The following is a 25,099-nucleotide window of genomic DNA, read 5'->3' on the forward strand; positions in this document are numbered from 1 at the left end:
GATCTCTCGCGATTAGCCGTCTGAGGTCTCTGAAAGCTCCAGCTGCGACTTGCAATTTGTTAACATCGATTATACGCTGAATACGAATACTTAGACTTCATAACGGATTGTCGTCGAAAATTCATCTCGAAAATTATACATCGAATTTTAGAAAAAAAATTGTTTTCGTTTATCCTCAAAACTTATGAATCTTATAGATTCAGAATTTATACGGCTTTTAATATTCATAAATTTTCTATACTACGAAATGCTATATAAATCTATATAATTCGTATAGATATAAAGTTTCTGACAAACAGCAAGTTATGATCGTTTTATTACGAATTTAGAGAAAAATTTGTGTAAACCTGTTTTTGTTTCCTTCATAAATATGCTTTTTACTGAAAGATAATACCGTTGCAAAGCGGCCGATCCCATGACCTCTTCCAAGATGTATTTCCGGGCATTCAGCTGGCCGTAAGTTTTACAAGTTTACAGGCAGTGGCAAAAGAAAGCTAGAAAAGAGCGACAGCGCTGTCGGCCAATTACCTCCAATATTGTGACGCGGATTAGCGTCACGGCGCGTCGGGATTTGCATCGTATTTGCATAATTTTGGTTGCATCTTGTGCCTCGTAATCTCTCGGCCAACGGTGACGTCACCGAAATCACTTGACCGTGCGTAAAATGCGCAAAGTCACATCCGCTCGTGAGTATGCAACGCTTTCATTTATATACCTCATAGCTGTCCATGCGATCCACTCTCACCGAGAGGTTCTTGTCGAGTGGTACAGCTACTACGATTTACATAAATTTTAATAAATATAAAACATCAACATAGGATAGAGTAGTGATACAATAGAATCGGTGATATCAGTGTCATCGTGGATTGCAACATTAGAAAAAAAAAAATGCATTGCGATGGACTTTTGAAGGAGATCACTGTGAATAAAAATTCACTTCTTTCCATTTCGATGCTTGTAACAAATATCGCTACGCCGCTCCTCTACGAAGATTTGTAAAATCATCGCGGATAGAATGTAGCGTTAAGTCGAATCGAGCCACGTTCGTCGGGATGACCGAGGTGAGCATCTCCGCGGAGTGAAGAGGCCGAAAGCGCGCGGCTTCGTGTAGGACCCAGTGCGGCCCACGCGCTCCTTCTCGCCGGTTTTCTCGGTGCCCCAACGAGTGCCGTCGCTGTCGGCTCGGCTCTCGCACAACTGGTTTTTTAAACACAGCCAACGAGACGATGCCTATATACACCGCTCCTATCCGTCTCGTTCCCTCTGCGGCGTGTCCGACTCGTCCGTTCCTGCTCTCTCCGTGTCTCCTCTCGTTTCCTTTTTACTGTTCTTCATAATCGCCAGTCGCCAGTACTCCGAGGACCGGACTACGAAAGCCCGTCTCTCTCTCTCTCCTCTCTCTCTCTCTCTCTCTCTCTCTCTCTCTCTCTCTCTCTCTCTCTCTCTCTCTCTCTCTCTCTTCTCTTTCCTCTCTCTCTCTCTCTCTCTCTCTCTCTCTCTCTCCTCTCCCCTCTCCCTTCTCTCTCCTCTCCCCCTCTCTCTCTTTCTCTCTTTTTCTCTTTCGCTACTAGCCGCAAGCATTCTCGGCTTCACCAACGTGCACGTTAGCGCCAAAATCCTGTTAAACCCGATCCCAATGCGGTTTCCAACTGGTTTCCGTCTGACTCCCCGAAACCATGCGGGAGGAGGATGCATGATTACCGCGCGCGACATTGAGGCACGAGCCCTGTGTTTTTATATTTCCTCGTTATTGTCACTAGCTCAAACTTGAGGCGATAAAGCGTAAACGAACATAAATGCGGATTTCCACGTCGGCATGCTCGAAGTGCTAAGCGCGATCGTTGTTTTCCGCGTTTGTTGGATGCGTCGCCTATTTTACGATAGCGACGTGCCAAACCGCGCACGCGAGGATGCAAGAAAAGAAGGCGTGCGAAATCGAATTTGAACGCACTTTTTCTAGTCGTTAACTTTAGCATAAAGTAAAAATAAAAAATAAATAAGATGTGAAGATGTCAATCTAGGATCAAATTGCACATATTGATATCTTTTAATTTCAATTTTATTCAATTTGAATCTTATGATAAAATAGCAAAAATTTTTCAGCAAAAGAATAATGACGTCAGTATTTTTCAGTGTGAAAAGGACAATCTTCTAGATGTCGGCCTTGATCGAAACGCGCAGCCATTGATCCACTCTTCAGACACTATCGATGATTCTCTCATCCGCGCCCACGAATCGTCTAAGCAACGCCGAAATTCCTGGTATTCGGACGGAGCTGGGCCGAGCGAGAGTCGGGTACAGCAGCAGCGCCCGCTAAAATAGACGAGCGGACTCCGTTTGGCAGAAGCAAACAAATAACGAATACTTGGAAGTTGGAACGAATCGTGTAGGATAATGGCGGCCGTTTCTGTGTGCCGAGTATCGCGCGTTGGAAAACCTCTCATCGGGCCACCTCTCCCTCTTTGTTTCTTGTTCTATCAACCTGTCTCTTGCGCCGATCCTTCGTCTCTTTCCGCATCTATCCGTCTTGGCCTCACTACACTCTACAAATATGTCTACTCTACCTCACCTTCGCCTGGGAGGCTGCGAGATGTGTACAATACGCGAGAGCGTTTTAAAACTATGCGCGAATATGAGCCGTCACTCCCGCTGGAATGTCGAGGTGGAGCAGCAGCGTCCGCGTTGACTGACATCACGCCGAAGAACGCGCATCCTTATTCATTATATCTGTTTTAGAAAAGTTTAGCCGCAACGCAAACTCTCTTTTAGCTCGCGCTATCGAAATTTTCGAAAATTTTGACTCTCTCGAATATTTAATAAAGTTTAATTTTAATTTTTATAAATTTAAATTTACGAAGAATTTTCCATGCTTTAACTTGATTAACTTTGATTAAATGTATCTCAAGATTGCTGCAGGAAATTGAATGGTGAGCAATAGGTGGTAAACAGTTGAGAATGTTACTTTTATTGCGAAGATACGAGGAGAAAATTGCTTCATCATGACGTTATCGCGCTTAGCAATAATACGTCGCCGTGAATCCTTGGCATTATCGTCCGCAACCGGACAATCGTCGCCAATGTGACGTTTTAATTGCACCGTTTTAATCGATCTGTTTATCGAAAAGCATCGACTCCGATCACTTGCCTTCCTACGTGCCCGCTTTTGAAAAAAATGGGGTTACATACATAGCCCGTCGCGCGCGGAGCTGCGGCTCAAGGCCATAAATCAAAGTGATAAAAGCCGTTTCCCAAGACGAAATTTTTTACCGGCCAAGTAATATCCTGTTTTGCTTTCGAAGTGTGCTCTATCCGCAGTCGCGCGCTGCGGGATAATGTTAACACTTGCACAAACAGGTGACATTCCTGACTCTAGTTTTTTCTGCATCGTTACCTCGTATATCTGATGTCGTGTCTTTGCGTCCGGTTGCAACCACCTTGCTTCAGCGAATTCCGCTGATTCCAGAGAATATCTAAAAATAATTCAACCCAATAACATTTACGTGCTACGGTCATTGCGGATGAAGGGTAATCAGCGGAAAGTATAATCATAATTAATACGTAGCGCATGATTTACGATTCATATTAATCAATCGTAAACAAATTGCGTATTAAAACGCTGAATTATTATTTCTCAACTCGTAATTTTTTGATCTTAATACAATACAACGATATAAAGATAAATTTGAAACACGAAAGAGTTTTGTTTTGTTAGAAATGTAAAAAGCGAAATTCGCACGAACGCCGAGGAAAAGCATACATATGGCACGACGTGTTAATCGCAGATGGATGACAGTTTCAATTGATCGTTGGTGTCGTACGTCGAAAGATGAGCGCGGTGTAATCGCACCGCCGCCTCGGCAGCGCAAAACGATGCATAACAATAAAAACGGCGACGACGGTCGAGCGAGCGAGGGCAAAAAGGAAGGAGGAACTTGAGCGTTCCACCCACGCGAAAGAGAGAGCGACGGGCAAATGAAATTAATCGCGCGACACGCGCCCCCTTTGCCAGCGGTGTACCAGCACTGGCGCAACACGCGCGCGGATCGGTGCTGGTGAAGAGACAGTGGCTGCGGCTGGTGGTTAACCTTCGCAGGTCCCAGCGCTCGCTGGTTTTGTGCGAGCGAGACGAAGACGAAGAGAAAAGAGCGTCGGGAAAGAGCGCGAGAGAAACGTGCGGCGAAGAGCCGTGGGGAATTAGTGGTCTATTCAATTATTGTAATTTACTTCTCAAACACAAACAGAGCGCCTCCGCGTCTCTCTGGATTCCGCCTTCTGCGCGCCTGTGAGGAGGAGAACGCACACGCGTGTGTATCGGCGGGAGAATTCGTGAACGCTAAACTCCGGGAACGGCTGCGCGGCTAGGTCGACCACCCCGCTGTTCTGGTCTCTCATCCCTCCATGTTTGTACGCGACGAAACGAACAAACGCCCGATGAATAGCCCTCGTTTAACGCCACCGGAAACCAAGGCTAATAAGTTTAGGCCGCTGGAAGACAATGTCTCTCGCCGCGTGTGTGACAGAGCGACGCCGGCTGCCGCCTTTTCACCGCAGACGAGACGCGGCCGTTCGTCGCTCGGTTGGGAGAGATCTCCAGAATATTTGTAGCGTGCGGAGAACCTCGCGGGTGCCTGCCTTCGGACTGCGTCTAAGCGCGCTTGATTAAAAACACACGCACGTCAAGTCGCGGTCTGTTGAAACGTGCGCGTTTTAGATAGCAGCGCTTCAAGAGAAGCGGTATCTTGAAACCTGCGCATTTATTCCTGCCTGAAGATACTCGCCGACACTCGTATATTATTTTATACAATGTATAGCTACGCATTACGTCGTAATGCAATGGTATGAAAAATTCCGCCGGCAAGAGCGGCGAAGAGAAAAAACCGTTGGCGCCTTCGAGGCGAGTAAAAGCGAAAGGAAGGGTCGCTGTTAACGTGTCGTTGGTTCGCGGCATTCATCCGATCGAAGAATGATCGATATGCATACGTTTACCTCTTGCTGCAAAGGGGCAGTGCTTTTTCGACGCGCGCGCGCGCGCGACCCTCGTTTGAATAACAGTGGCGGAGAATTTCCCTAAACGGTTCCGCGGCCGCACCGCTCCGACAGGCTCGAGTTGCGTCGAGCGCATAATAAAAGAAACGCATTAACTCGAGCTGCGGTTATTGGTCGATTCACGCGCTCTCTCCGTGTCCTGATATCCTTGCCGCGCCGTTTTTCCCGATCGTGGTCGTCGGCGGCGCGACCCTCTGCAGGAAACGTAGAGTGCAGCCGGGCCTTCTCTACCTGCTCTACCTGCTGCATCAGCGTCGGGGCACCGCCCTCCAGGGGGTTGCACGCAATTCGAGCAAGGGGTGTAGGCATCTGGTTCACATGTTATCGGGGCTAAAAATGATCGGATGTCTCCGTCTTGGAGGATTTTAGTGTCTTCCATTCAGAGCGCTGTCTGATCTACGAATACTTGGTTCGAGCAGGTATCGCAGATCCATTTTTTAAGGAGAAGGAAGTCGTCGAAATAGTGGCACGATTTCTCCTTGCGTAAAAAATCGCCGAGGAAAGGAATATGATCGTCGCACCTTTCGAGTAGGGATTCGAGCAAGCTCGACGCAACTGTCGAATCACATCAACGTGAGTTTCTATCAAGATGAAGATGTACATTTTTTTATAATTTAAAGTCGAGAGCTAAACTTTTCCGTGCAGCTGTCAAAACGCATCAAAGTGACATGGTATTAAGATAAAAATGTATTCTAACATTATGATCTTGCAAAATTTGTTTCAACTTTTCAAGAGTTTAGCTACTTTCGTTAAAAAAAAATGGTCTGACAATTTCACTTTATTAGCAGAAAAACAAAGACTTAAAATTCTAAAAAATATTTCTTAAACAATACAGAGTGACCGAGTGCATGGGAGCCACGCGTCTTGTAGCAGCCGGCGAGACGAGGAACGCTCTAATCGCGAACGCACACACGCACTCACGCCCTTTCGCGAACAATTTATTAGATAGTCCCGGATAACTGGCAATGCTAATAATGCTCGTAGCTCGACGGAAGGTGGGACGCGATAAGAGAAACGGTGACGGGATCTCCAACGGGTTTCCGGGTCTTCGTTCTACGACAGCATCGGTCGAGACGTTTAGAAGCATGGTATGAGCTGTTCCTCTCTTGCTAGCGGCAGAATGACGATCCTCCCACGCGTGGAATTGTTCGTTCCTCGTGGGAGCGACGAAAAGGGAATCCGGCTCTTTCCGGCTGTGTAGCGAGAAAGAAGGAATCGCCGATCGTCGACATCGTCATTGTCGTCGTCATTGTTTTCGTCTTCGTGGCCGCTTCGCGACAACGAATCCAGTTGGGAATCGAGCGATCCCGGAGACTCGCCTGTAAAAGCGAAACGTTATCGTCTCCTACCATTATCCGATGGATACTTATTTCCATCGCGATGCTCGGATATCTCGCACACGCATTCTACGCGCAACATTTCTACGTAGCTACGTTATTACCGCGACACCGTATAGCGGTCTTCACAGCCAGCACAGCTGGTGACAGTTAATAAGTTATCCATCCGGTCGATAAGATATCCGTAAGTGTTTGTGTTACATCCGAATAGTAGTAGGTTGCCACCACCCCAGCTCCCCGTGGCACGTTATCTTTTTGTTTGCGAGCTGCTAGCTGGGCATTGTAAATAGAAATCAATCGCGCTTCGAATACAAATAATGTGCCTCTATTTTAACGCCTCTAACTGCTGCCTAAAAAATATTTCTTGTTTTTGTAACAATTATAAACGAGATATATATCTGCTTTTTTATTTTAAATATACAAAATAGTGTAATATTCTCGAAAGAACGTGTTTGATATTTTAAACAATCAGTTTTTCTTCGGTGAGTCGAAAGGAAGAGGAATTTTTATATTCGCGTACAAAATCAGTTTCCTCAAATATTAAACGCATAAAAAAAAGCGAGCGAGCATTTTATTCGGATGCTTTGTTGTTTGATTGCGACGACACCTTTCTCGACACCTTTCACGGCGCAGGTTCTTCCACGTGGCGTAATCTTAATAGAATGAGGAAGAATTTGGAAGAGAGGTCATTGTGTCAAGCGGGTGGAAGGGCGCCTGTGGTATGCCGAAAAAGAGAGTGGATCATCGGTTTCCCACATTTCTCGAGAAAGCCTCTTCAACGGTATCTGCTTTCCTTCTTCTAATCCTTGTCACTCCCCCCATTTTTTCTCGAAACCGTCGAGAAATCTGTCGAGGATCGAAGACGGCGAGGAGAGCGGTCGCAAGGTGTATCTCCAACATCGGCGGAAAGAGGACGCGTGCGCCAGGATCGCCTACAATTCCTTTCGTCCTGCGGCCGTCCATTCAGACCTTGCGCGCGTGCGAACGCAAACGGCGGTAACAGGTTCACGTGGATTAGCATAATCGTCATAAAGCATGCAGCCTCGATGAATTATTTATTTGTCGGAACAGCCGAGTATACGGAGAGTAAAAAAAAAGAAGAAACGACAAGGAAGGAAGGACTCGAGTCGGAGTAGAAGAGAAAAAGAAGAAATACGTACCAGAGAGCATTACAAAGGTGCATACATCCTTCTCTCCAGCTGGGTCCAGCTCGCGAAAGGCGAAAGAGAGAAGGAGAAAGGAGGACCGAAAGGCGAGAAACACAGAGGGGGAGGATGGGCAGGCTCCTCTCTCTTCCTCGTTTCGTCGTGGCGCGAGCCGGCCTCGACATTTGCATATTACGCCGAGCATTAGGTAGCCAATCCTCGCGATGCGTTGCATTAATTCTCGATTCCGCGACAAGGGGGATGACCTTAACCCACCGTAGGACCAGACGTGTCTGATTATCGCGCGCCGGAGGAAAACATTGGCACGTGGCTCTTGCTACGCGTTCGAGAGCGCACGCCGGAAAACAGCCGTGCTTCTTAAAATGTGCATAAAGATGAAGATGCGCATATGCATTTGTAAATGATATGCCAAGTTGTCGGAGAGGATGTAAAACCTAGACGCGCGACATCACGCGATTTTCACTTGTGCAATGCGAATATTTTATTATCGCTATCACGTGAAAAAATCATCTCGATGCAGAACATTAGCGATGCGAGCGTGCATGAATAACTCAATGTGAATAACTCAATTATCACGATGACGTTGCATTTAAACGCACACGTTCACGTCCATCAGCTGATCGGCAGAATCCGTTGAAATATTGCTCAGAAGCAATCCGGTAAAAAATCTGCGCAACGGTTTTCCGTGGGAGAGCGCGCTGATGACGATAGACGATGGAACCCTTTAAACGACGGATCGACGGCAAATATCATACAAGTCTGCGAGATGCGTGTCGCATCAGACCCTCTCTCCGTTGTTCTGATAGGCAAAGCAGTAGCAGCAGCAGCAGCAGCAGCCACGGATACCGTGAGAATATTCGGCAGCGGTCTTCGCTGGTGGCATACCGTGATGCTTTCATTATAAATCTCCGATGATCGGAAGGAAAAGAGGAGAAGGAGGGGAGGAGATAAACGAGGTAGTCGGATGTTTGAATAGGAAGAGCCCAGGTAATATGCCCATTTGAATATACCTGGCTGAGCCTGGTCTGACGCGGCACTGGCCCGGCTTGTTGCATAATTTAAAATTCAAGGGTGACTGCCGGCAGAAGCGAAGGGTGAGATCGCGCGAGAGGCGCTCTACTATCGGCGGTAAGGGGCGGTGGGGCTAGTGCCGCCAAGGTTCGACCCTTCCTTCCTTCCTCCGATCTGGAACAATAAACACCGTGGAGAAAGGGGTGACCCCCTTGGTTAGGATCGGGGAAAGAGACGTCGTGCGGGATATATTCTTCCTTCAGGTACCCCTCGGGTCGCGATTTTGCATAGATTTCCATACGTTATGTATCCTCCTCTTCTCTTCTCTATTTTTTTTCCTTTCTTTATGCCGTCGCGCGTTTAAAGGTCCAGGTATACGTCCGCGAGCACCGCACGAGTGTCACACCTATGGGAAAGTGTATGCAAACCATTGTAACCCCCGCCGTCCGTTCTCGTCTGTGCAGGAAGAGCAACAGCTATAGCAGCAGGGAGGGGGAGGGTAGAAAGATCACACCCCTGAGATAGATGGTCCTAGCGCGGTATCGTCGAACCGTGAGGAAACGTCGAAACCCTTTGGCTAACCCTCTCACCCTCTCTCTCACTCGCTCACTTGCTACATGGTGCACCTTCACCTCCTTCCCCCTCCTCTCTCCCCCCTCAGCGGCCTGTTTGCTCCGTTCTCGTGGCTTTCCACCGTTCTTCCTCTACCCCCCTCGCTTCCTTCCTTCCCTCCGGGAGACAATTGTGTATACGTAAAAAGCATTCGTCCGTCTATTCCGCACAGTATATTCTCATGCCGACCTCAGCGCACCGCGCGCGCGCGCGCTCAGGACCAACGTGACGAAATGAGAGGAAGGACGAGGACGGAGCGAGACAGCGAGAGACGGAAAGTATAGAGCCCTTTTGTTAGGCAAAAGAAGTAACCGCCAAACGTGTACCGATGTGTCGGGAGAGCTTTTTCCTCAACCGTTTTTTTTTCTCGCTTTCACGTCGTCATCCTTCCTCGCTCATCATCAGTTGCGCGTCTTTCCTCGAGTTTTAACGGATACGGTTTACAATTCCGTTCGACGCAAAATTTGATTTAGTCTTTCCGAGATAGAAGTGTGCTTTGAAGAACGGGGTACACGGGGAACAACCGGTACCAGTTACGTTACGCGAGTGATTTGGAATGTAAAAATCAATAACTGCGAGAAAGAAAAACGTATGTAAGTTGTATTAGTGATTCTTTCCGTTGAGAGAAGATATTTGAGAAAATATTTAACGTCAATTAAAGTTGCGAATTGCGAAGCTGTGCTTTAACAACAAGCCATTTGTCACTCGTTGTTAGTTTTTATTTAATCGTGCGCACTGCCTTTTCTTTTTATGCGTCTTTTATAATTTTGTCGTCGAGATTGAAGGATGCAGAAAAACGCTTCTCTCTCGAGGAAGTCACTGTTGTCATTGTTATCAAAGACACGTATTACAGTTGTTGCAAAATTTGCAATTACATTGATTATTCGTAGCAAAGTAGCCTAAAATATGTAACTTTCGAAATAAATATTCCTTATCTTGCGTAGTTGTTTACTTTATGTCAGCTAAAGATAGATACTTTTTTAACACTATTATTCCGTGTACAATGTCGTTGCAAACGAGCGCACTCTGTTTTTAAAACGATAGATTTTACGCCGTGCATTTAAGTGTCGACATTTGTCTGGCGGCACCGGAAGCTGATCGAAGATGTCATCTTGTTGAATAGCGGCGGAAAAGTGAATCGTGAAACAGAGAGTGCCGTGCGAGTCGCACAGAGAGACGCTTCTGGGTATGGAGCAGGCTACTCAGCAGGTGTAGTCCGCGCACTACCGCACGTCCTTTGCACCTGATGAAATTAAAATAAACGCAGTCATCTCATTTTCATCCTCATTAGTATACGATGAACAAGTGGGCTAACGGCTTCTTATGAGCGCCAAAGACCAGACCTTCTCTCCTTCCATCTCTTTCTTCATCTCATTTCCTTTTCCTCTCTCGCTCTCCGTTTCATTCACAGGGTAAGAGATCCCGCATAACATTAAAACCTTTAAGGCCGACCGGACGAAACGCTCTTTTCCCTCTCCCTTCCTCCCTGCCTACCAGCGCGGTATGTGTCGCTTTGTGGTTTCCTTCGGGGTCTTCGACACACTTTCCTCTGCGCGCGCGGTCTGTTACGCAGCCGCCGATGAGCGGAGCGCGCGAGAGGGTTTTGTTTAGAACGCCGGCAAAAAACATTGCGTGCTCCAAATCCTCTCCGCAAGGACTTTCTCTTCCCCGCCCCGTCGCACAGCCTCCGCTCGTGTGTTTCGTCCATGCTGAACCTCTGACGGTCGCGTGCCGGCTAACCGTCTATGAAACAGCCCGTGCCGAGCAAAGCTATGCTAATGTATGCCGCGTATGCATCGTTCGTGTGTGGATATGCACGTGCGGCGCATTCCCGCGCAAAAGACCCGAGGGGGAAGCTGACTTTTTCCAATTTCTTGTGAACGTTTCACTCTCCACACGCACTACAATTGAGTTTCTCGATCAGCGTTTCTTCGTCAATCGACGAAACGCAAAATGCGATTGACATTTTGTATGTACAACATAACGATTGTTGCTCAAAGTGTTAATTGCTCTCGAGAATAGATCTCGAAACTCATATTCGGTCTCACATCTGTCTCGAAGAATATTCTATTACAATGATATAAGAATGATAAAGCAGTGATTAATGGCGTGGCGCGGTAAGGTGAAGGATTTAACGGCGGCCAGCGCGGCTACAACCAGATCGGTGAATGTGTAATGCTAATGCAAACTGACCGCTGAATATGAAAGTCTGTTACACAGTGTTATTCAAGGAGTTTGTAACTTCATTAAGCGTGGCAAAACGGGACGCGCGCGCGCTTTTATAGAAGAATGCAACTCTTAACATCTTACTGAACTTGCAAAACCGCATAAGTGAAACGCTTACCTGCGCATTAAGAAAATTACGGCCGTAATAAAGTGCGCGTGCGCACATAGTGTTTTATCAAATCATGGCTTATTCGCGAGAACGCACGACAGTTGGAATCACTAATTAAAAGTATGTTGCTGCCGTAATTGACATCAAGTATTGTGGATGGATACGGGAAACTTCGACAGACTGCTTGTTTCGTAATACATACGGCGTGTGCATTACATTTGTGGACTTGGAAACGTGACCAGTCCAGCGTGTCGATAAAGTTGTCACGCGACATAATTATTCGCGCTATTTTAGCTGCTTGATCGCAAAACGTTGTCGTTAAAATCATCGAAGCCAACAAAATTCAGAATGTCGAGGCAACGCACGACATTTTGTACGTACATGTCGGTCGCTGTGTGAGAAATGCAAACAGCGCTGCATCAACGAATGTTTTTCACCGTCACTTTGCACTTTATATTTCAAAAGAAAAAGAAAGAGAGATGCCTGTTGTGTCGCGTAGCTTTGTCTCAATCATTCTGCTACGAGTGTAATTTTTCTGTAAGACGTCTCGCATTTCTAAAGGAGGAAGCCGCGGCCAAAACTTTCGACGCTAAATATATCGTCATAAAAAGATCGTCACGATATCTGCAATAAATTTACGCGCGAAATTGGCTTCGTACACGGCTTCTCACCGCCTTATCCGCGACCGTTATATGTTCGCCAAAACCAGCAGTTACTCGCGTGGGCGCGCCATTTCTACTAGTGAGTGTGTGTATGTTGCGTATGTGTGCGTGTCGCGGTGACGGCTAGGTGGAATTCTCACATTTGTGGGTCAGATGACGGTCGCTGTTCGCGGTTGAGAGCCTGAGATACTGAAACCCGCAATAATAGCGCTCCTTCCGGAAGGATGCTGCGGAAAGATATCGAAAATCTTTTAGCGTTCGTCGAAACTCAGCTGCGTCAGGAAAATGATATAATAAAATAATTCAGTGGCGATCGAGGTATCGCGGCAGCGGAAACAAATATTTGCTGCAGGATGAGAACTGCAAACCGGATCACGCAAAATGATGCAAATGTCGTTTACGAGGCATAAATAAACAAATCGGAGCTCTTTAGTGACTTACAGGCTGTGAATAATGAAAACTACAACGTAATAATGAACGGCATAAAAAGTAATTGTGCAATCGTTAGCAACTTTATGCGCGTGTACGAGCTTGTTATTGTACGTCATCACGCGTTATACGTTCGCCAATATTCGACCGCCGCCGTATTCCCGACTCATACGTTTCATTCGCCACGAATACGGCATTCGATATGAGTAGCAAAATTTTAATTGAAACGCAGTAGCATTGCGGTTTCAATAAGCGACCACAGATGTTTTCGCGCGGTTATGTAAAGACACCCGTTATTAAAAACTTAAATCGATGAAATCGTAATTGATGTATTGCGTTCTAGTAATGGCGATAGTGTTATTGAGTGCCGAGATTCACGATGTAATTTCCGGGGTGCTTGAAGTAGTTGCGTTGAATAAATAAAACACGCGACGCATACGAAGATTTTGCAGTTTAATAAATCAGTTATTATAAATAGATAAATTGTAAGATTACATACGTATTGTATACATATGTATACATACGTATTACATTTGTATTGTAGTACGTGAATTGCGCGTATTAATAAAATTCTAAATAGCCCAACGATTAAAAAATGCCGAGTGCTTATACGCAATATTATTTTATTTGTTCCGTGTACACATTTGAGTTTTAAAAATAAAAATAGCGGAGAGATTTAATCCTCCGATTGAATCTAATTAAATTATCGGAGGATAACTGGTTTTTGTTACACGCCGCGAATGGAGACACGAGTCGGCCGCTATCGCTGGGTAATCAATTAATTAATTAAAACTGGTGACTTTAATAAACACCAGTGTATTTGAAGCAGCGTACAGTTATCTCACGTATGAGAAAAAAGGACACTCTCTAATAAAATCCATATCGGAAATTCGATGGGAGCGAAATACGGTTAACGCGAACCCCGCGTCGTAATCGAAACATCCGGTTCTTAACCTCTCGATAAAAATCATGCTTTTACTCGCTTATTTCCAATTGTCATTTCTGCGATTACGATATTGAAAAATAGTAAAATGTTAATCTCAATTTTTACATTGCGCCGAAATAATTTCTTTTTCCCACAATGTATAATTTATCACTAGCTATATATTATCACTGTTTCGAGGTGCACTTAGCACGTTATCTACAGCTTCACCCAAGTACTTGCGTTCCCGAGAGACTTAATCCGCGTCTCCAACCAGTCATCGCCCTCTTCGCGTTCGCGTACTCTCGATATCCTCGAAGCTGATTTTCATGCGGTGACAGAACGACGTTTGGGCATCATCGTTCTCATACCTGACGGAGCGTAAAACGTGCCCAGATAACGAGAGTGGAAAGAACATTCAGGTAGTCCGCCGTGCCAGTGCGTAAGATCGAAACTCTAACAAATAAGACGTTACATGGAATATGCTTAACAACATATATATATATATATATATTGTATATGCCTCAATCATCGACCGGTTTCAACGTCGATAATGCGTGGCGCTTCGCTTCAAGGATTTTAATTAGTGCAATCAATATTGACAGGTCGTGAAACTTTGTAAAATTCAGCATGATGTATATTTCACAAGTTTATCGATCCACACTGGACGTTTCGGTGACCGCGACGTTGAGAGAGAAAGCAGAAATATGAAACATTTATTGCGCTTTTGATACGAATAGATCTTGAAATAAAAATACGTAACGTATCTTTTTTAGCTGCAACCGTGTACCAATTATATAGAGATCGTTTTATATTATACTGAGGCTTTTTGTGAAAAGATCTAAAACGCGTTTATGTTTAAATTTTTTACTCGCAGGTTGCGACGAGAAAAGAGACTGAATAGGGTGAATGTTTACATAACGTTCCAACTGGGGTTACGTATCTCTCGTTAGTATTGATACAAGCGCTCGAGAAGATGATAATTATTCCCATTAATAACGTATCGGGCTATCTCAGGGGGCAACGCATAAACTCGATTTGCGATCTCTCGATTTCTTCTCGATATTCAGACGTAAGAAGCGAATGACGAAATTGCGCAACGGTAAGGAGCCAATAATATGCCGCCTGCTCCCGATGTTTGCGCAGGTATTTAGAGTACGCCACGGGGTTACCGTGAATGCGCGAGGTTTGTGAAAAAAATTAAATGAAATTAACACTTAACAAATTAAACAAATTCCGCCATCCGCGACTTAGACGACCCGGCGGTGTGGATGAGCAAATATTGCGTCGATAAACATTGCCGCTTCTGAAAGGGTCCGCTTGTCTCCTGGCTATATAGGCTCTCTCATCTTGAACCTCGTCCACCTTCGTCGCCTCTTCCTTCGCGTCTTTACATCGTCATGCGCGTCAAACTCATAGATTTACGCTCGTGAAGGATCGGCGTTGATGTCACCTGACAGCGAGTTCCAGCAGAACCAGTATTTAATCAAAGTTTAATGATTGAAAATTCCACCACTATTTCGAATATAGTATACTACTTTAATTATCTTAGCATTTGATCGATCTTTGATATTTACAATTGCAAGATGAAGGAATAATATCCGTAATGGAGTTTAAAGTTCACGAAATTCCGTAATATAGTCTGCGACTTTTTCAGATTGTTTAACGTATGACAGCCTGTTAAAGAAAAGACGTATGCCCGCGGTCTTCTTTGAAAACGACCAAGTCCACACCGATGACGACATACTTATTACACATAAACTCAATTACGACATTTATTTTCTCAAATAGTAAAATTTTACTCGAAAGAAAATTATCATTATCAATAGAGAGAAATTATTCTGTTATAATATGACTCATATAACATATATTAACATATTATTACTATTTATAAGTTGTCATTCATACACAGTTGATGAGAACTATTGAACATATTGCACAGTCGATTAACCGATCGGTTTTGACTCGCTCTTTAAAGCAAATTTCAAATACTTGATGCTGCAGAAACATATTCTCTTTGCTCTCGATATTCCGGGGAAAGCTGATTCGAGTTGAGGACAGGTGGCGGCAAAAGGAAGAGAACGATTCGGCACGTTCGCGAAAGCGTACGTTGCTCGGATCGGCCGATTTCTCGAAACTAGGAAGTCTGGCGTGGTACACGGCCACAGTGGGCGCGCGTACACGTGTGTGAGTGAATATAGACACGCGCGAGAGCGCGGGAATGTCGCCTAGACGCGCCGATCGTGCGTGCACACGAGGCGAAAGAGCCTTGTGGAAGACTGGTCGACGTGTGACTCGGTCTCTAAAAATAGCCGACTAGAATACTGCGAAAAATCACTGTTTTTACGATAATTACCGTCACTTAGTGCCGCAGCGCCTTTCATCCACTCCCAGGACCCGTGCACGTGTATCCAGACGTACTCTTGATACGTCGGGACTCGAGAGATGTCACGCGAGACGCGCGTCGAAAATTTGCGAATAACTGTTCGCCATTCATTTCTATACAATCGTTATCCCGATGATAATGTGTAAGAAGAAATGGATGACATTTATGATCGCCTTCAAGATTATTACGCATTATGTGTTATTAAGACTCGCGCGATGTTTAACGTTTGATAACGTATTGTCGTAAAATAATTACTTAACCAAAGTCTTTGATCAAGCGAATCAAAGATCCTGCCGGTATCTTGATTATGTTGTATCAATGTTACTTATATAAATCTTTGATAGTTGTAGAGCTGTGAGAGAAATAATGTTCGTGATAAAGTTTAAAGTTCACGACAAAGTGATACGACGATGTCGTGATATCGTTTCGCGATCTCTCTAGATCATTTAACATTTGATAAACGCGCTACGAAAATAGCATACTTGTTGCAACGTACGTGAGATTTATCGCGAGAATACCTTTCTCTGAAAAACGTAGACGGGCACGCTTATCGGGGCATGGTCAATGTATCAACGATATAGTCCTTTTACACAACTTGCGTTTCAGATTGTAACTTGCGAAAGATAAAATTTAAACAACGAGCGCGCTCTAATGTTTGATGAGAAATATTTTGCGCAGTTTCTCGATTGTTCCTTTCGCGAGAACAAGTTTTTCTCAAGTAAAACATCTCGCATGACGTCTTTACCGCATACGGCGAAATGTCGTTGCATACGCGAGAGGTCCTCCGGTGCAGCGTAACAACGTGTGTGGGCACGTGTGCTCGGATCACAAAGGTCGCGCAATACAGCAGTATTTGGCCACCGCTTCTGTAGGTCCCGCGCGCCGTTCTCCCGCTCGCACGGCGTTCGCAGGACCCACTCGCTCCCTTCCAATCTCGCAAATCTCCTCTCCGTGTCTCCTCCTCCTCCTCCCGCTACCTGCTCGTTCGTTCCTTCCTTCCATCGCGGCGGTTCAAATAAGTCAAGCGGATTTTATTCTTGTCTCTCGGATATTCTTTATAGCGCCGGGGGCCTTCTCTCCTGCCCCTCTTTCTTTTCTCCTCGTGCTCCCTCCCGCGCCTACGTACGTGCGCCATACGTTATAAAACGCCAGGCAACAGTGTATATGCGTAAGATACAAGGAGCGGAGGCTTACAAGTGAGGCCCCATGTTCCGGGCCTTACTTATTGGACAGTTTACACACTGCGCGTTTTCATGCTTCTCACGGCCACGGAGACATATTGGCACCGCCGTTGTAAAATATAAGTTTGATTTTCTTCCTAACACAACGCTATATAATTCCAGTGATAGCTTCATTTTATTACAATTTTTCGACAAAAATATAATTATTTGACGACAAAATCGCGCGCGATGCATCTCAAAACAAGTCTGCTCATTCGATAAAACTTTACACGTGCTGTGTCAATGAGGAAAGATAACAAAATGATAATAAAAAGAACCATTTATTTGGGGAAAAATCTGTATCTTAAGTAGATCCAATATTTTGCAAAGGTAAATTTCACGGACCTTGAATTATTTTATCGGCATCGGTTTTTCGTCAAACAGTGTATTTTCTGTATTACGCGGCACATAAAATTATAAATGTTACAAAATACTGTCCCGAATTCTTTCATAAGTTATAAAAAATCGTTTAAAAGTAAGATAAAATTGACGTAAAAGTATACAAAATATAATAATTAAAATGCTTAATAACCTGAATAGCAGCGTAATTAAACAATGTGGCATTTTCCACATCTCTAAATATTTTATCAATTGGAACTTTTTTTCCTCGTGTGTCATTACGTTCGCGATTGAAATCATGGACAACAGCTGAAGTATAGATCCTACAAGCAGATGGGGAGGATATGTCTTCGATCCGCGCGGACCTCGGGGGCCTTGCAAGCCGCGGTTAAGGGGCCGGCATAAGTCTCCGGGAATAGCGGCTAATAATATGCACGCGAAGTTTATTTCGCCGGTGGATTCATACGTCACGGCTTTATTGTGCGTCCGTTTCTCCGTGGTTCTTCGGGGCTGGGAGGAAGGACGGGGAAAGAGTGAGGAGGGGGGAATCCCCGTGAGACGGCGTTTGCATGAAAATATGCCGGGTGATTGAGTACTTTAGAAAATTTAAGCGCTATAGATTACACCCCGCGAGGGAAACAATATGTCCGCGACGGCTCTCGATCTTTCGCAAGCGGCCGTTACGGCCAATATTCTTGCGGACAGAGCGACTCCCGGTCGCTTCTTCCGTCGATCAATTGAACGAGTAGCACCGATATATTTGCACGCATAATTATATAGATATTATTTATCGTGACTTATATTCATGTCTGTTACAATAGCGAAATAATCTCTCGCTCTCTTCTCCGCCCATGTTAAAAAAATACAGTATTTGCAAATGTACATTTTCATAACAGTAATTAATCATTAACAAAAAATAACTCGTGTACGGGACAAAAGATTAATTTTTTTAGGCCAACGAGTGCTCGGAGTGGATTTCTCCATTTATATCTGTTATGCTGTTCAATAATCGTATAATTTATCCCATAACATCATTCGGCAACCAGGAAGCAATAATGAGCCATCAACGGGGTTTTCTTCCAAATCTATCACCGATAAAAGATTTATCCGGGCCAATCGAGATTTCCCGCAGAGAAGTCGCGCGAATGAGTGAGGTGAAAAGGTATATATATATATATATATATATATATATATATATTTACGCACTGGGGGAGAAAAGAAACGCGGACACACGGCACGCCTTCCCCGCGGCGAGATCCGGACAGATGATTATCGGGTATATAGGAAATTGAAAGGGTGTCTAAGGAAGTGTCTAGTGTGCGAGCACCACGCTCCGCGGGGGCGGTTTTCTCGACGGGGTGGCACGGCACGACTTATGGAGTCTTAAGGACGCGCGGACACCCACACGGAGAGATGGTACCCGCCGATAGTCGATTGCCCACCACCAGATAATAGGTTCCACGAGTTTTCTACGTCCCGCAGAAGTCGCCCATTTCACTTCGTCGACTGTCTTAGTCCATCTCCGCTGACTGAACAAGGACAACAATCATGCTGCTCGCTGTTCTTTCCCTTCTCGTGCGATCAGGTGCACACCTCCTCGCGTTCCCAGATCGCTATCTGTCAAATCACTATCAATCATCCGGGTGATCTGGACACCGGATGCTCAGACTCCAATCTCTTATAAATCCTCTTCTCCTCGCTCATCGTTCGCGATAAATAAATCGACCGATCGGCTTTAACGAGTGGTCCTGCACGCAAGGAGGCGCATTGCGAGAGCGAGCGGAAGAGATTAAGAATTTGACGCACCAAGAATCTTGACGACTAGCGCTCGAGATATTCTCCTTCTCATTACGTCACGCGAATCAAAGATTTTATATATATTTATACTATATAATACTATATATGTATATATATATACTATAACGATAAATATAATATATATAATTTTCTAAATATATATATAAATTCAATAAATACATAAGAAATGAAGAGTGTTTTTTTAGACATAATTTGCCACAGGCTTCATCGTAAAATTCGAGAACTTCCGTATCGTCGTGCTCGAATCATCGATCATGCTCTCTAATGACCGACAAAGATCGAGACAATACGCGCGACAGGATTCGCCTCGTTCCTCAGCAAAAAGCCGCGGGCCAGGCGACCGTGAGCTCGTCAAATTGCAATTAGACGGGCGATTTAAAAGAGATTTTTCACAGTGATGATAGAGTACCGGCGGGCGCAGACCGCTCCGGATTGCCTCGTCTTGCGCGTTTTTTACGTGGCAGACGTTACGCTGCTTAATTAACCGTTTATCGATTAACGATGTACATAAATGCGGCTCCCCCGAGCACGGAGTATGCGAGAATTACATGTTACATATTCACGCGAGGATAAATGCTTTTTCTTGCTCCGTTCTTTTTCAACGAATCGGCTTCTTAGAACACACACGGATCGTATTACGCCATGCGCAACGAACCGGGACGGAGTCGTATCATTCTCCGCCTTTATTATTGTTGCGATATATCGATACTATCGGCACAATTTATAAAGTATCTAAATATAACTAGTGCCGCGATAGGCAGCCGCGCAAGTGGAACAAGTTGTTAACCTTTTAATGTTAAATGTAGGACATTGGTCGTCGCGCAACCCAAACAGCACAATACGTGTGAGAAATTTCCGTGAATGAACCTTGTGGCAAATGATAGTATTTCTCTCGATCATTAATTTATTGATTTTGTAGCAATAAATATAACTAAAATTGCGAGCCGCCATCGAAGACTGATATTTCCGGCACGTCGAATAGACAGGTAGTGCGAAAGCGTGCAATAAACGCGGAAAACGAATTAATTGATTGAATCGCACATTTTACTACATCACGTGATGCTACAAACATGCAACCGAAGGACGCTAACCCACTTTAAAAATTGAACTTGAGGCATCTAAAACTTGATTTATCGTGAAATGGGCGGAAATAATTAATATGAAAAAGTAATCTATACTTTGCTGTTAATGTCAGGAATTATTCTCTAAGATATTCGCTCTCTCTTTCTCTCTCTCTCTTTTCTCCCTCTTTCTCTCGTTCTCTCATCAGTGTCAACAGCGGAGATCGTATTGTTACCGCAAATCTATCGTTAAATTACATGTTAAATGACGAAGCATTAACGCTTATGAAATCAATACACACAACACATTCTTGTAAAGTCTCGTGTCATCTCTAAAGAGTAAATAAAACATGTGGCTTTGTCCAAGTACCTTACAACGATCTCCGGCAACTTTTCAAACACTTTATCCAGAAATAAAGATTTGCCGTAAAGGACGCGGAATCATTCCGGCTGGAGTCGAACCGGCTGGCGGGGAATCAGAATATCGAATCGAGTATCTCATGTACCGATGTGGGGGAACCATCGGCTAAGATTTTACATCGAGTTTACTCGGGCTCCGTGTTCGAAATGTGGACGCCGTGGCGGCATCGAAGCCGGTAACTCACGTCAGCATCTGGAATCGGATCCGAGATATCCAAAACCCGATATTCCAAAGGGGGAGAAAACGAGACGCAACATGGGAAAATGCTGGTATAGGAGGCGAAAAAAGCGCGCAAGCGAGATATCTCGACGATGGCGCGGTGTCGGAATGCACATAAACTCGCGGATTTAACCACTGTGTTGCGTCGCGACGCGACGGGAGCACTGGCTGCTCGGACTCTTCGCCTACTCTTCTTCGCATGAAGAAATAACGTGCAACCCTTTATATTTTGCCTCGAGAACCCCCGATCAACCGTACCCCGTAGTGCCAATAAATAAAAGAGAAACCAGAACGTAATCGTGAAAATTGCAAGCCGTTGCTGTGACCGTCGCTGTAGTTGACAATGTTACGCCAAACTTTGCCAGCCGTTTTATTCACGACGAGAGCACGCGCGTCTTGGAACGAAATTTCGTAACTTATCAAATTTTGCGAGACTAATTTAACTTGGGAACGAAAGAATAAAGAAAGATAAAGGAGATACACGTTGATAAAAACAAGCAGAAATGAGACACATACATGTTCCGTTAGCACTGAAATTCTTAATAATTTTATATCGACATATCAGTCGCATAAAAGAATCAAATAACATTGTTGTGATTTAATATAGCTATCATTTCTTACCTGAATAAAATAAATAATTAAGAAATATAAAGAATTTTATTTTTATAAAATTGTTTTACGGAATAAACTTGATGCAATCTTTCTTTTCAACATCGCGAGAGTATCAGGCGTGGCAGATACAGCTATCTTGTGAAATCAGTTGAAGCAGACTACGAAGGGTGTCCCATCTCCGTCCTATCTCGGGCACATTCGTTTTCACGCGGGAACATCGGAAAAGGATCTCGTCGATTTCAAGCTCTCTGCAATCATATGCATAGGTTTCGAATCAATGACACCGCGAAAAAAGCAATCGTTTGTCCGCTTTTTCCGGCAGCTGCCGAGAAAGAAGCAGAAGAAGAAGAAGAAGAGAGGAAGGAGTCCTCGAGCTTCACGTAAAAACGAGTTCCACGTGTGTCCGGTTTGGCAACACCGATGGTCCATTCACCGTTAACCCCTGAGATAGGTTTGCGAGTTAGGGAGCTCAGAGATCAGGATCTACGGATGAGGGAAAGGGGCGGAAGGGAGGGGGGGGGGAGACACAAAACTTGTTATTCCCTAAAACCAAAGTCTCCGGTCGAGCATACGAGCGGTACGATGATACCTGTTCATACTCCGCTCCCGCCTTCTCGTTCCCGCTCTGTTCTTTCTTTCTCTTTTTTTTCGATCTATCTTTCTCTTTTTTTTCGATCTATCCTTCTCTATTGCCTCGCGTCCCCTCGCCCGATATAGTCGGGCGTATCGTTGCGCGTTCGGTTACCAAACTCGACATAAATTAATCCCGTCAAATGTCCTCATTCGTTACCCAGTCCTGCGGTCCCCCCTACGACTCCCCGTTCTCTCTCAGGCACCGCTAAGCAAGGTTAATCTTAACTTATAGGTATGAGGCTTGCGTAAGCCAGCGCCTACCTGTGCCCGCAGCGATGCCCGTTTGCCGGAACCACCACCACACCCCGCTTCCTTTCCCAAAACCTCGCGCACCTGAATTTAGAGAGGAGTGGCACGTATTTTTCGAGTGTCGAACGGCGTCGATAACCGCGATGAATGGCCCTGTCGCTCTACACTAATCGCCGAGATAAGCTCATTAATTCCCGATGCACAAGTTACTTTCGTGATACACTCGGATCGTACAGCTGGTTGACCTTATCGTGTTTTGAAATTTCCCCGACTATTCGATAAAAAAAGAAAGCAAAGACTGGATCGACGGCTGTAATGTCGAGTATTAAAATCTAAAGAGAGGAGCCAATTTTTTAGATAACATTTAGACAACATACAGATAATATTACTAGCATGATTTCTAAGTGAAAAATGATACCTTAATTGTATGTATAAATAATTAGCATAATCATACAATTTTCAGTAATCTATTAAGAAGAATCGAATTATATTGTTAAATCATCGTATTTGATCGATGAAAAAAATATCGGTACTAATTTTAAACTAAGATTTGAGCACAATAAAAGTTTGCCACGAGAGTGATGCAACGACAAAGTGTAGCTGCAGTATTAAAAGTACAACTAAAGATGTTGAGTTACCGGTTCCACAGGGGTTATCTTATTGGACCTATTCAATTACCAATCTATCGACTGTTTGATCGCACTCGTGAATGATCCCGTCTCTAGAAATGGCCATTACGAACATTTGCAAAAAAGAAAAGTATCAATGCTAATAGCAAAAAGAAATCAATTTGCACAAATAAACATGTAAAAGATATTATTTTAAAAACAAACATGAGATACGAAACAGTGAACCTTGCTCTCATGCTAACAAGTTTACTGTCAGCTGTTTACGTATGTACAGACAAAATAAACTTGAAGAGGGTTGAATGAAAATTGTATGTAGGTGTACCGAAAAACATCAGCGTTTGCGCAGCGGCTCTTCGAAGCAGAAGTTTCAAGAGACACATAATTTGTGGTGTGGCGACCCTGCGAAAGGATGAGCATTAACTGCACCCTGAGCTATTGTTCCGTTTCATTTCTGGCCGCCGTGGGCATCCACACCCCCATCAAACATACGCGGGGATCACGCATCCCCATGCCAAGAGTCTGCTTCAAGTTATCGCGCTGGTTATAAAACAATACTGTTCGGTTACAACGAGAGAGAGCATACTGTGGTTATTACTGAATTAAGCTGCGTCACGAAGAAGGGTAGGTCTCGCTATATAAATATGAATTTATCCGCAATTCATCAGTCTGCTGCGCTATCACGAGAGAGGTCAATATTGGTGCAATCTCGCAGTTTAAATTTTCATCCCACTATATTTAAATTTTATCAACTGTAATCGGATTTTTATCTCACTATATACAAAAATATATCTCGTGGAGTTTTCTTTTTTTTTAATCTTTGACTATTTTGTGTAATTTGATGTAATTTGTGCCAAATACGAAAGACTTTTCCATATATAACGTGTGAATCGAGAATGAATATTCTTTTCTTCGATTTTCTCTTTTCGATTATCTTGATATGCAGATACACACACATATATATACGTATATATATAGTATGTTTTATAATATGTTTACATAAATATAGTTTTTAAAAAAATAGTATAAAAATAGTGTCGTATAATATAGTATAATTATATAAACAAATACTTTTATATTTTATATATATATATATTATAGTTATATCGTTGCAATCTTCAACGTCATATATGTTTGATGTTTGTTCAAAGCTAATTTCTAATTTATTTTTAAATTCTTCTGATCTTTCATTCGTGTATCCACTTTTAAACTATACATTTTTAAATAAATTTTAATATCGAGGAGACGATAATTGATTTATTAGAAATTATAATTTTATAATATTATTTTACTGATGTAAATTTATATCACATTCCAACGATAGAACAGTATCCGAAAATCTAACATGCAATAAAACATACTAAAAAGCTCTCTCTGTGTGTGTGTGTGTGTGTGTGTGTGTGTGTGTGTGTGTGTGTAAACGTACCACACTGAAATAATTGCATACTTTTAACTTATAAAATATGAGGCTGTTCTGTATCGCATTTCTATCCTTTATGTAATGTATAAACAAGTTATATAAAAGTTTAGTAGAATTATAAAACTTTTGCCTAAACTGTATTTTAATATAGCTCATAATTTCGACGATATTCCTTTAAAATCGAATACACCAAATTAGCTTAAAGGAGTTTCACCCCTTAAATCTTTGATTGGTGATGTATAAAACAATAGGTGTCTCCTAACATTTTGTATTTAACAATATGTTTCAAGGAAAATTAAATCGGTGCCAGTCACTTCTCCAGTTAAAAGGAGTGTATGTTTTTCGTAGCACAATTTTAACAAAATCGGTTTTTGGATAACGCGTATCGCAATTTTGCACTACACTGTTGAATTTATCATTAAATGCTCTACAATTTTACCCTTAACAAGAATTTTAAAAATCTCAAAATTGGGAGGGATGGTGGAAAATTTCAAAAAATATTTGAAAGTTTTGAAAATTTCAAATACACAGGCATAGAGTACATGAAAAACCGTGTAACTTTTGTTGAAAATATT

This window comes from Linepithema humile, chromosome 7 (assembly GCF_040581485.1).
Source record: "Linepithema humile isolate Giens D197 chromosome 7, Lhum_UNIL_v1.0, whole genome shotgun sequence".
Lineage (NCBI taxonomy): Eukaryota > Metazoa > Arthropoda > Insecta > Hymenoptera > Formicidae > Linepithema > Linepithema humile.